General features: G+C 36.2%; 1 pseudogene; it reads left to right on the top strand.

Moving 5' to 3' along the window:
• Positions 1 to 12,280: 12,280 nt before the first annotated feature.
• On the top strand, positions 12,281 to 12,380 carry LOC141603781 (small nucleolar RNA R71; annotated as a pseudogene).
• The last annotated feature ends 877 nt before the right edge of the window (positions 12,381 to 13,257 follow it).

Genomic DNA, 13,257 nt, shown 5'->3' with positions numbered 1-13,257 from the left:
GTAACGAATCCTCCCTTTCTGTCAGCTGCAGACGAGATAAATGGTCAGCCACCACATTCTCTGCTCCTTTCTTATCTTTAATCTCCAAATCAAACTCCTGCAAAAGGAGTATCCACCTCAAAAGCCTTGGCTTCGCATCCTTCTTAAGAAAGAGAGTCTTCAGCGCTGCATGGTCAGTATAAACAACAACCTTAGAACCTAACAAATAAGACCGAAATTTGTCTAAGGCAAAAACTACAGCTAGAAACTCTTTCTCAGTGGTATAATAATTGACTTGAGCCTCATCCAGAGTTCGGCTCGCATAGTATATGGCATTCAAAGCTTTATTCTTCCATTTGTCCAAAACGCACCAATTGCATAATCGCTGGCATCACACATAATCTCAAATGGGAGGTCCCAATCAGGCGGCTGAATGATTGGTGCAGAAACTAGAGCCTCCTTCAACCTGTTAAAAGTTAAAAGGCACTCATCAGTAAAATCAAAGACATCATCCTTAAGGAGCAATTGTGTAAGTGGTTTAGCAATTTTTGAAAAATCCTTAATGAAACGCCGATAAAAACCAGCGTGACCAAGGAAACTCCTCACTCCTTTAACATTCACGGGAGGAGGCAATTGCTCAATCACCTGCACTTTTGCTTTATCAACATGTATACCCTTGTCAGAAATCCGATGCCCTAACACAACTCCCTCATTGACCATGAGCTGACATTTTTACCAGTTTAAGACAAGATTAACATCTATACAACGCTGCATGACTTTATCAAGGTTAGCTAAACAACGATCAAAGTCATTACCATAAACTGAGAAATCATCCATAAATACCTCCATAATGTTCTCTATATAATCAGAAAAAATCCCCATCGTGCACCTCTGAAAGGTAGCTGGGGCATTACACAATCCGAAAGGCATTCTGCGGTATGCGAAAACACCCTGTGGGCAGGTAAAAGTGGTCTTACTCTGATCATCCGGATGAATGGGGATCTGAAAGAACCCCGAATATCCGTCTAGAAAACAGAAAAATTTGTTAGAAGCAAGTCTTTCAGTCATTTGGTCAACATAAGGGAGGGGGAAGTGGTCTTTCTTGGTGGCGGCATTCAATTGTCTATAATCAATGCACATCCGCCACCCTGTCACAACTCGTGTTGGTATTAATTCATTTTTCTCATTCTTAACCACGGTAGTCCCTCCTTTCTTCGGAACTACCCGAATCGGGCTAACCCACTTGGAGTTACCAATCGTATAAATAATACCCGCATCGAGTAGTTTCATCACCTCGGCCATAACAACTTCCTGCATCTTCGGGTTCAACTTGCGTTGACCACCTCGTAAGGCTTGTGGCCTTCCTCCGCTCTATCCTGTGCATACAAATATCGGCTGATGCCCTTAATATCATCCAAAGAGTAACCTAGAGCTTTCCTGTTTTTCTTAAGCACACACATCAAAGCAGACAGCTGGTCATCATTAAGCTTAACACTAACAATAGCTGGGTACTGCTCCGTATCATCTAGAAAAACATACTTAAGATTAGGAGGAAGTGGCTTACGCTCTGGCACCTTTACCTCTACAGCAGAGACAGAATCGGCTTCAATGGTATAGCAAGTGTTTACCAGATTCTCGTTGGCCAGGCTCAAGAGCATCTCATCTTCTTCCTCTGTGAGCTCGTAGCTCTCCATTGAGGCTACCAAAGCATCGGCTCCTCAAAGCATTCTCCATTTGTATTACTCCGCACACTCATCTAAACGGGTCAGATCAGCTAAGGGATCCTTGGCTAAGGATTCCCTCCAATTACAATTAACAGCCTTGTCAACAATATCAATGGAATAGCACGTGTCATCATCAGCAGATTCAGTCGTCTTACGAGCAAGACTGAACTCAATGGTGTCATCCCCTACCTCTAAGGTTATGATTCCGCATTTGACATCTATTACAGCTCCAGCTGTATATAAAAATGGTCTACCTAAAATAATAGGTATCTGACTGTCCTCTGCAATGTCCAAAACAACGAAATCGACGGGAATAAAGAACTTACCCACTCGAACGGGTACATCCTCTTGTTTGAATATGTGTCCTCCAACAATTATGCGATCACGACTGTTGATCATGATGATCACATGTTTAAATCTCATTATAAAGAATACAACTGGGAAGTAATATTGTTACTGTCAACTGGTCAACATATATCGGTAATGATTGGCTGACTAGAGTTTGACATTACTGTCGTGTGACGGTGGTGATCAGTTGACCCCCTAGGTCATACCTATAGGGCAACACTCTTAATTGATCATTTAATTAATCGTATAATGTTACGGGTTAATTAAATTACTTGAAAAATTGACGGACGATTTTGGAAGTAAAATTTACGTATCACATTAAAATGTGATTAAATGAGATACGGTCTGAGTAATTGAATTGTATCATTACTCGGATGAAATTATTGTTTAAAGAAACAAATGAAATTGAATGAATTATTATAAATACAATCTGTTGTGATTTATAAATGGTAAAATATTTTGGTACAAGTAATTATGAAATTACTAAGTCGATTTTTGTATATGACGTATTTTTATTAATACGTTGATTTTTAATATGTTAAAAATACATAACAAATTTATGTCCTATATGTCATGTGACATATTGACAATTGACAAAAATAATATGGAATCCATATTATCAAGTGTGCCGAAAATTAGAGGAGTTTTAAGCTAATTATATGTTGATTATAATTAGTGGAGGGCATGATGATTACACTAGTCACTAGCCATGCAACCCTATTGTTTATTGTGAAGAACAATTTTTCCATGCATTGGCTCCCCTCCCACTCCCCTTTGTCCGGTTTTTAAGAAGGGAAAAACAATTGGTTTTTCTCTTAAATTTTTACCTCATATACAATAATGTAATTGTATTATTCATTCACTACTTCACTCATCCAAAATAAGATTTCTAGAGAGATAAAAAGCTCTCTTCTTCTCCCTCCATAAAACCGAAAATATTAAGTGTGTTGTAATATTTTTGGGTCATTTTTCTACTAGATTAATATTATACTAGTTCATGTAATATTAATTTGATTAAGGGTAAGCTTTGGGTATAAATCCTAAGGAGAGATCCTATACTTGGATCTTGGTTCTTCCATGATAGGAAAGCACAAGAACAAAAGAAAAGGAGATTTCTTTTGTGCCCATAAAACCGAAATCACCAATGTAAGAACATGATTTCTCCTCTATTTTTATCATTTGTTTGCATGCATAAAATCCATATTTAATTTTATGACAAATTAATTTATAACATATATGAGTATGTTTATGTATAAAGATCTACATTTCCCTTCAATCGGTATCAAGAGCCATGGTTGTTTGCATGCAAATCGGTTAAAAGTTTTTCCGAGTTATAAGAATAACATATAAAACTTGTAAAATTTGTGTTATTATGATATATCACGAAATTAATTCATGCATATTAATATTTCTGGTCCTAAAATGTTTTAGGATATTTTGGGTAATTTTACGGATTTTTATTGTTCATATTATACAATAATGGCATTTAAATATGATTTTATGAGTAAAAATGTCATTTTTGGTCTAAAATTAGCTATACTTCGAATTTTCTAGTAATTTTTGGATATATTGTCACATATATTATTTTGAGATAACCTGTAAATTTTTATAATTTTTGGACTTGTTATGCTCGAAAAATGGATTTTTCATTATTAAATTCGGATTTAGGTGAAAAATGGGTTAATATGAGTTAAATTTCGAATCTGGTCATAGAAAATTAATATGTTGTCACATGCAATTTTACAAGATGTGTGTACAATAATTGGCTATAAAGAAGTTTTTTTGCATGATTTATGGATTTTTGAAGAAAAATAGCATAAATAGTGACATTATTAGTGTAAAATTAATAAAAACATAATCTATGACTTAGGAAAAACGTCTAATGTTGCATTTTATTATCTTTTTCAGATCTAAAATTGAAAAGTTAATGAATATAATTTTTCCCATGATTTATGATTATTTTATTAAAAAACCGATAAACCGCAACATTGTTTTTCCGGAAAAATTTCGAAATTTTTAACCTAAGATTTTGAACATTATGAGTGTCATGGTATTTTTCCAGAATGTTCATGAGTTTAAATTTCAAATTTTGAATTTATTTGAAATTTTGTGATTTATTTGAAGTTTATAGCTTATTTTTGTAATTTTTGGTCCATCTATGAACAATTTTATAAAATATGGGTTAATTATGGTCAAATTATTAGTGAAGACTAAATTTTGAGTCCTAAGAGGTTAGGGTAATTAACTTATGCATAAATATGAGTTTATGTATTTTTGTGATTATAAAAATGTTGAAATCACGCAAATCCGTAAAAACCGAGTAATATATGATATTGGCTAATTAAAGGCGATTTAGCATAAAATTGAGCATGTTCATACATATTATAATGCTGTATTTTTCCTTTATGATTGTCATAATTTTAATTTATGTAATTTTGAATTATGTAATTTTACTTAGTATGGCCTTAGATTTTAATTGGTATTTCCCGAAATGTATGGGAATATCGATTCGGTTGTAATTTATTGTGATCTCGTATCACCGTTTTGTAATTTAATAGATTTATTTTATTTTAAGTTACAAATGTATAATAGGAAATTATGTAATTTTATTCATTCCGGAGTTCCCAAAGACGGATTTCTTCAAGAATGGTGATACATAAAGACAGTGTTACCTCGAGATGCGTGCCATAACCGAAGTTCAAGGGACCAATGGAGTTGGTTTCCGAATATGTAATAGTTAAATAGTTTTTCTATTTTAGGAAAGGCCATACTAGGATTTGTTTATTTTTATGCTTGCATTTTATTTTATGTCGCATGCATCGCTAAATCGCCATAACTAAAACATGCATTATCTTCTTATCGAGTTCGTCGACCGTGTCAATTAGAATTATCGTAGTTCACCGCTTTAGTTCACTTAAAACGTGATAGATAATAAATTGACATGACCTCTCGCTAAAACAATTAATTGAGACATAGCCTTACCAAAGAGTAGAAACCATGAAAACCTATTTCGTGAGGGAGTGCACTCGGCCACACCGGGGTACAAACCTTGTTACGTAGGGGAAGTGGGTGATAAATGTCTATCCACCGAATTCATATTGATAAGGGTTTCATCGGCCACACCGTGCCCAAGTTAAATATGGGTTTGGATCATGGACACATTTATTCGAAATTTGGATTGAACTCAACAAAAGTTTTTCGATAAGGGTTTTATCGGCCACACCGTCCCCTTGTTGAATGTGTTTTGGGCTAAAGATATATGTTAAATGTAATATTATCGACCAAGAGTTCTAAAAGTAGAATCGATTAAACGTTAATCCACCGAGTTATATTGATAAGGGTTTCATCGGCCACACCGTACCCAAGTTAATATGAATTTGGGTCTTGGAATCATTTATCTAGTTGGGTAGAGGTCACTAGAAAAATGCATAAAACTTGTTTAAATCATACATTTTTACGAGTATTATTATTAAAACGACATTTGTTTTACTCCTTATATTTTGTTTTGTAGACCACTTCTTTTTCATAACAAATGGCAACACCAACACCAACTCCTAATGCCACACCTCTCGCTAGTTCATCTTGGCTCCGATCCTTTATGGATCGATGTAAACTTGAAAAGAATGGGTCAAATTTCTCCGATTGGGATGCCCAACTCAAATTAGCCGCCGAAGGTGACGACAAGCTTCGTTACCTTACCGAGGCCTCTCCACCCGAACCCTCCACTAGGTCCACCGCGGCCACTAGGGAAGCATATGAGGCTTACCAAAAGGAGTCCGCCGCAATGAAAAATGTCTTGATATTTGCGATGGAGGCGGACCTCCAAAGGAGAGCCTTTAAAATGGGCAATGCTAATGAGATTTACTCCAAACTTGTGACCATGTTTTCACAAACTCCGCGGATCTTCCAATATGAGGCGGCCGCGGCATTCTTTGATCTCGACTTCAAAGAGGGCCTAAAGGTTAGCCCTCATGTGCTCAAACTATTGGAGCTTGTCGAGACCTTGAAAATTCAAAAGGTTGAAATCCCCAAAGAACTCATTGTAGATAGGATTCTACACTCCTTGTCCAAAGTCAAAGCGTATGTTCAATTCCGGGTGAATTTTAACATGCAAGACAAGGATGTGTCTCTTGAAGAGTTGCACAAGCTACTTGTGCAAGCCGAGAGGGACATGGGGTTAAATGTGAACCCTCCCAAGGATGTGCTTAACATAAGCACTATGAGTAAGGGGAAGTTCAAGAAGAATGGGAGAAAGGGCAAGAAGCAAGCTCCCACATTCACCAAAGCTAAGACTTGTGAAGCTAGCACCTCAAAAGTCAAGAAGGGTCCTCTTGATAAATGCCATTATTGTAATGGCATGGGACATTGAAAAAGAAATTGTTCCAAATACCTTGGTGATATTAAGGCTGGAAAGATCACTCCAGTAGGTAAATGACTATCCTTCTTTTATGTTTCTAATTCAACTATGGTATTATGATGCAAAGTTGTGATAATGTATCTCCCTTTTTATTGTAAATAGGGCCTCCACCAAGCAAAGACAAGGGAAAGGAAAAGCAAGCATGAGAAACCATGGCGAAGCTATGGATAGCTTTTATGGAGCTTTTCTTTTCATTGTGTTATTTTAAGTTATGTTTTGGATTTTAGAACTTTAAGTTTCCATGTTCGACATGGAAAGGTATTTTGGATAATGATTTGTATTTTGGATGATGGTGACTTGGTTTGCAACCCAAGTCACCCGTTTTATCATTTATCCTTTATGTTCTAAAATTTCATCTTTAAATTTTTGCTCTTAGGAACATAAGATTATTCACTTAAAGTGATCTAATAGACAAATATAATGACGGGTTTCATTATATGTCCACATGCTTAAGGCTTGTGTATGATCATTTATAAAGCGATTTTGAGTCTATGAACTCTCTTAAAGGAATGTCAATCACCAAGTACACATATGAAATCAATAACTATTAGTCTATCTATGAGATAGTTCTCCTTATACTTCAACATCATTAATTTGTGTCTCATATGCTATCTTTGAATCTATAGTGTATTTATTCTAAAGATAGAGTGGGAGAAAAATGAGGACAAAACACACAAGGCAAGATAAAAATTGTGTACTTGTGTATATGAAAATCTACGCAAGAGAGAATGATTTGAATGAAGGTATATCTATTTACATAGTATGTCGAATAGATGAGATCTATGGTCTCAAGTTAGTTCTATATGACTAAAGAGACCAAGTGAAGTAATCATAAGAGTATATTCTCAAGATAACTACACGAGGAGACCAAAAGAAAGTTTTGGAAGAAAAATGACTAATGTAGAGTCTTAACAAGTTTTTGACTAAGTTTATGAAACAATTGACCAATAGTTTCAACCTTGAGATTTACTTAAGAGCCTAAATGAATCATAGTAACATACTAGTTATGATCGAGTTGCAAAGATTGATATACCGATATCTTCAATGGCCAAAGTTTTAACCACGCAAATGTCATTGCTTAACCTCACTATGAAATGGTTAAACCTCCTTCCAAAAGGGTATTTGCGAAGGACGTATTCTAGATATTGTTTATATTTGAATAATGACATTACTACACATCATTATGACATGAGTGTGTTGGAGATTTAAAATCTCTTTCCGTAAGGTTAAGATGAGACCACTTCAAAATAGGTATTTTGAAAGGATATGATGGGAACATATATGGTTTTATCCTAATAACTTGGCAATGCAATTTATATTTCAATTCTTGATAAAGTTTCGATTGAGAAGTCAATTTCGAAACATCATGGAATTTAGTGGGAGCTATTTCGATTAAGTAATGAAATTTCGAAACACCTGGAATTAAGTGGGAGTTTAGAAATTTTCATGTGAAGACATGAAATTTAGTGGGAGCTATCATCCTTGAATGTATAAAACTCATTACTCATTAAGGAATGACGAGCTAATATCTTCTTCACAAAGAAGTATTTGAGTTTTCAATTCTGGATGAACATGGACTGTGATGAATCCAATTACATTGAGAGATATTGGATTTGTATTAAGATATACTCATTGTATCAACATACACATAGGTTATTCATATGAATGAAAATGGGATTACCATTAGCAGTCATGGTAGTTCATTAAACCTAAGAACGGTTGGTCTCATGATTATTTGCTACTAATGTTTCCGCCATTAGAATAATCATGCACATGTCCAATTATGAATCATATGCATCAGAGCATGATGATCATTGGTAAGCGAAAATAGAAACGTCATGAATTCTCAAGTAGAATCCGATGAGCGATTTCGGTGTTTGACGGAATACTCCATTATGTGATAAGAGGTTGCACATATTATAGAAAGTCCGAGCACATGTAAGGATTTATGAGAATCCCAAATCTTTCAAGCCTAGAAAGAGAAATAAGAAGTTTTGGAAAGATGCTTAGTTGAATAAGAGGTTATTCAAAAACTAATCTTTCCTAGTTAAGCTAGCACTTGTGAGAAGTGCTAGGCTAATAATCTTGACAAATTGTTACAAGAATCTACAAAACATATACCTAGTGCATTGTGTGTGGATGGAGTACTTGATCAGCACAAGTTACATCATTCATCACAAATTCGTTCGTTATAAGATAATCGATAAGAAAGTTCTTTCAAGTTAAAGAACCAAAACCAAGGTCGGGAACCTTGATGTGTACTTGGTAAGATTCATGCTATGAGAGAGAACATGAATGTAAAGGAAATTGCAAGTTTAAGAAGTTTGAACACATGGACACATGGGATGTTAAACTTCTATTGCAATCAATAAGTGTTTACACTAACGATATACATCACAAGGTTGTAATATGATATTGACTACCCAAGTGTGATATCGACATTTGTCGTTTGAGTTATTATTAACTCACCTTGTACATTGTTATATCCAAACGGGCTGTGGAGACAATTGAACCCCGTTAAAGTGAACATGGATTAACATTGTATTTGCCCATAGTTACTTGTATGAGGTGACGTCTCGAAGTGACTAGAGTGTGATGCAATTGATGGCAAGTTCAAGTGCCATAGAGTCATGTGAGATGACTAGTCGATCACATAGGCAGACTGTTAGGAACATTTTGTCGGGCCTAATGACCGCTTATAGAGTTCTGGCAAATTTATATAGCCTGGTCGTGGCAAGAGCTAGTATAGTATTCGAATGAGTCGATTCTTTTGACTAAAGACTATTCGCCTAAGATGGCACAGTTTCAGATTAACTTTGATTTATGTTACTACGACCTTCGTAAATGGGGTCAAATGGGCATATTTTGGGTTATGATGGCTGTGGCTAGTCGAAGGGAATGAGTGCGATAGGAATTGTCCACCCCTAGTCAGGGTTATAACAATATCTCAGGGCCACTCGAGGAGTAATGAACTGGAAATGCGTGGCCACGCTCGGAATGTATCTATGATAGATGAATCCGGTCAATCAGTTATTCTCCAGATCGAGGAAACCACTCTCGATATGATCACTTGCAAGTACGACCTGAAAGACACCTTGCATTGAGTGGGAGATAGTAATAGGACAAGAGAATTGGTGACGCACACTTGTCGAGGACAAGTGGGAGATTGTCGGAATATGTGTCCTCCGACAATTATACGATCACGACTGTTGATCATGATGATCACATGTTTAAATCTCATTATAAAGAATACAATTGGGAAGTAATATTATTCTTGTCAAGTCAATGGTCAACATATATCGGTAATGATTGGTCGACTAGAGTTTGACATTCTTTGTCGTGTGACGGTGGTGATCGATTGACCCCTAGGTCATACCTATAGGGCAACACTCTTAATTGATCATTTAATTAATCGTATAATGTTATGGGTTAATTAAATTACTTGAAAAATTGACGGAAGATTTTGGAAGTAAAATTTACGTATCACATTAAAATGTGATTAAATGAGATACGGTATGAGTAATTGAATTGTATCATTACTCGGATGAAATTATTTTTTAAAGAAACAAATGAAATTGAATGAATTATTATAAATACAATCTGTTGTGATTTATAAATGGTAAAATATTTTGGTACAAGTAATTATGAAATTACTAAGTCGATTTTTGTATATGACGTATTTTTATTAATACGTTGATTTTTAATATGTTAAAAATACATAACAAATTTATGTCACATATGACATGTGACATATTGACAATTGACCAAAATAATATGGAATCTATATTATCAAGTGTGCCGAAAATTAGAGGAGTTTTAAGCTAATTATATGTTGATTATAATTAGTGGAGGGCATGATGATTACCCTAGTCACTAGCCATGCAACCCTATTGTTTATTGTGAAGAACAATTTTTCCATGCATTGGCTCCCCTCCCACTCCCCTTTGTCCGGTTTTTAAGAAGGGAAAAACAATTAGTTTTTCTCTTAAATTTTTACCTCATATACAATAATGTAATTGTATTATTCATTCACTACTTCACTCATCCAAAATAAGATTTCTAGAGAGATAAAAAGCTCTCTTCTTCTCCCTCCATAAAACCGAAAATATTAAGTGTGTTGTAATATTTTTGGGTCATTTTTCTACTAGATTAATATTATACTAGTTCATGTAATATTAATTTGATTAAGGGTAAGCTTTGGGTATAAATCCTAAGGAGAGATCCTATACTTGGATTTTGGTTCTTCCATTATAGGAAAGCACAAGAACAAAAGAAAATGAGATTTCTTTTGTGCCCATAAAACCGAAATCACCAATGTAAGAACATGATTTCTCCTCTATTTTTATCATTTGTTTGCATGCATAAAATTCATATTTAATTTTATGACAAATTAATTTATAACATATATGAGTATGTTTATGTATAAAGATCTACATTTCCCTTCACCTCTCAGACTCCTAGAGGTCTCTGAGTCGATCTATTTGCCATCTGAAGGGTAATATCGGTCACCTTAAGTCTACCAATATTTAGCCTTTCGCAAACAGAATATGGTATGACACTGACACTGGCCCCTCAATCGCAAATGGCCTTTCCAATTTCGTGGTTACCTATAGTGCAGGGAATGGAAAAACTACCCGGGTCCTTTAATTTAGGTGGTATATTAATTTGCGAAAGAGCATTGCATTCTTCCACAAAAGCAACATTACCATCATCATGAAAATATCTCTTACGATTCAAAATGTCTTTCATAAATTTAGCGTAAGAGGGTACCTGGGTAATTAGGTCGGTGAAAGGAATTGTTACCTCGAGATTCTTGACCATTTCCAAAAACTTACCAAACTTGCGCTCCAGCTTAGTATTCTTTAAACGCTCCGGATACGGGACTGCAACACTGGTCGTAGGATCAGTAACCTCCGGCTTCCGTAAGTTTAAAACCTCCGTCAAATCATCAATAAGTGTAGAATCATGCAGACTAGTTGACGGATTTGCGTTTTGCACTGGAGTCCCAGTCGATCGACCATTGAGCTCGGTCGATCGACTAATCATGCTGGGCGTGAACAGTTTCTGGTCAGAAACTTTTTCTTCAGGAACCTCAGTCGATCGACTGCTGTTGGTGGTTGATCGACCACTTGTGCTGGGCATGAATAGTTTCTGGTCAGAAACTTTTTCCTCAGGAGTTCCGGTCGATCGACTGCTGTTGTTGGTCGATCGACCGCCGGTACTGGCAATAAAATTCGTTTTCGCATCAGAATTTAAACTAGCCTCTTCATCATTTCCCGAGTCTCCTCTTGGCTTATCGGGACCTTCATAGGAGAGGCCACTTTTGAGATTAATGGCATTAATCGTTTCAATTGGCCCCTCACATTTGCTTGAAGAATTGGCGACTTGCTTAGCCTCTATATTCTCCAACTGCTTCACAAAAATCTTTGTAGATTCAATTCCATCTATTTCTATTTTCGCGACTTGAACCCAAAGAGCTCGGACCATTTCTCTCAATTCCGCGGTCTCATCTGAATTATGGACAGGAATTTCAACTCTTTCCTAGGAAGCTTCAGAGGTCTCGAACTTCTCGAGACGGGAAGTGATAGAAGTTATGAGTGTCACAACGGCACTCATTTCATCACTTTGCTTTCGCGACTTTCCACGCGAACTTCCAAACTCGGCTCTATGGACTGCCATCTCCTCAATAGTGTTCCAACCTTTATTCTGACCGGTATTGTTCTGGAACCTATCATTCGCAGCTACATCCAGGATGACCTTGTAATCATCATATAAAGCATTATAGAATAAGTTCCAAAGGTACCACTGCTGGAAACCATGGTGAGGGACAGCCCTAACCAAACTCTTGAAACGTCCCCATGCTTCACAAAATTCCTCATCAGGTCCTTGCTGGAAATTTTAATTTTACTTCTCAAGGCATCTGTCTTTGCAAGTGGGAAGTATTTCTTGTAGAAGGCTAACGCTAGAGATGTCCAATCTGTGACTCCAGCTGCTACCCTATCAAGGTAGCGGTGCCAATCTCGCGCCAAATCCTTCAAGGAGTATAAGAACATTATCCCCTTTACTTCATCCTGGGTCACCCTAGCGGGTACAGGTATGGAACAGCAGTAGTCTGTGAAAATTTCCATATGCTTCAAAGGATCCTCGTCCGGTAGACCAGCAAACTGATTTCGCTCCACTAAATAAATATAAGAGGAACGAAATTCGAAGTGACCTGTAGTAGGGGTAGGTAACACGTGTCCCTTTGGAATGTGCTGCTCATTTGGCTGAAGATTGTCATATATCGTAGTCATGTTCGCAAGACTGAGAGTGCTCAAGTCTTCCTCTCAAAAACCTGTCTTCTAACTGTGCAAAAGCAAAACTAGAAGCAAGAGTAAGCAACGGCCTCAAGGAACCAAAGTTCCTTGAGACAAGAAAAATAAACTAAAAATAAAGCAAACAGAATTACACCGTCTCCCTGGCAAGGGCGCCAAAATTTGATACCGTCGTTTTGTATCAAAATTAAATTTATAAATCCGAACTAAAACTATAGCTAGTGATAGTAAGGGTTGAACCACAGAGAGACAAGATCAATTTTGTTTGCTATTTTCAATCTATAAAAGTAACAATTAAGTGGGGGTTTTGAAAGTGTTGATTCTAAAAACTAATTAACGAAATAAGAAGATTCGCAAAAAATAAAAGAAAGATCAGGAACTTCGGTTCACCATGGCTACGGTCAGGTCAAGAAGATAGCAGAGGTCTTGTAATACGGTCTTAGGGAACATGAGCAAGTCTTTCGATCAATGCTCA

The sequence above is a fragment of the Silene latifolia genome, chromosome 9, assembly GCF_048544455.1.
Source record: "Silene latifolia isolate original U9 population chromosome 9, ASM4854445v1, whole genome shotgun sequence".
NCBI classification, from domain to species: domain Eukaryota; kingdom Viridiplantae; phylum Streptophyta; class Magnoliopsida; order Caryophyllales; family Caryophyllaceae; genus Silene; species Silene latifolia.
This window is presented reverse-complemented; position numbering and strand designations above follow the sequence as displayed.